This window comes from Pinus tabuliformis, chromosome 2_1, assembly GCF_031772625.1.
Source record: "Pinus tabuliformis cultivar Carrire ecotype Pingquan chromosome 2_1, CPIR1, whole genome shotgun sequence".
NCBI classification, from domain to species: domain Eukaryota; kingdom Viridiplantae; phylum Streptophyta; class Pinopsida; order Pinales; family Pinaceae; genus Pinus; species Pinus tabuliformis.
Window position 1 is genome coordinate 427,422,719 of NC_142299.1, and position 1,179 is coordinate 427,423,897.

The following is a 1,179-nucleotide window of genomic DNA, read 5'->3' on the forward strand; positions in this document are numbered from 1 at the left end:
CTCAATTTCCCTAAATCATAACCATATGTAGGCATTTGAAGAACACCCTCTCCACTTCTCTTTCATGCATGGTAATCCATAAACTATGTTATGCTTCCATACATGAACAATCACTGAAAATGTGGAATTATTGGAAAAATGGTAAAGATCCTTTTGGGGCACCTTTTTTGTTATTTAATCGGGTTCAATATCTACTACTCTAACATTATGGGCAACCTTTTTTGATGCAAGTTTTCCATAATATAAAATATGATCATTAGAACATGCATCTATTTCTTGATACTCCGATCCAATTTATTTCATAATGGCATATAAATCTCAGTAAGGTAAAATATTTGGCGATGGCAACATAATTTCAACTAGCAATCTATAACATAAAAATCACTAGTTAGTGTAAGTAATATTAATCGTAAATATTTCATTCTTATTTTACACATTAATTAGCACAAAGAAAGGGAAAAAATAAACCTTTATGTATAATATGTGATAAAACATATTACATACCTTATGATATGTGTCATACAAGTGTTTGAGAAACTATTATTTAAGCCTTTTAAGCTCACCAACAATCATGTAGAAGAGAGAAGATTTTGTCTTCAGCCTTCGTAAAGTGGTGTCATTTCCTTTATAATAGAGTTTCACCAAGAATATTGTCATCATTTTGCTCATCCTAATAATTGACTAGTCAAGCGAACAAGTCTTGGATCAATTCATTTTTCCCATCATCTTGAACTATGTTATTATTGTCAACTTCTTCCATAGGATCATTAACTTGATCTTCAATATTTTCTCTATGTTACTCAACTTGTACAACATCATTTCTACTACTACTTGGGGCATTTGAACACCGATTGGGGGGGGGTAGCTTGATTTTATAATTACATAGCATCATACAAATTAGTCTGCATAAAAAAATGTTATAACACTATAAAATTTTACAAATGCGATTAATATAAACACAATAAATAATGAATATATAGCTAACCAAGGAATGATATTCCTTCAACCCCCCTTTAATGTGCCCATTTTTCCCTACAATGTATTTTAGTTGTTTCTTTTAAAACTTTTATGTGATGTAAATTGACACATTTAGAATAAGGGAAATAACATCTCCCATCACCCCCTTGATTTTTTTCGCTAATAATTTTTTTTGACATTTTTCCCCATTAAAAAGTTATG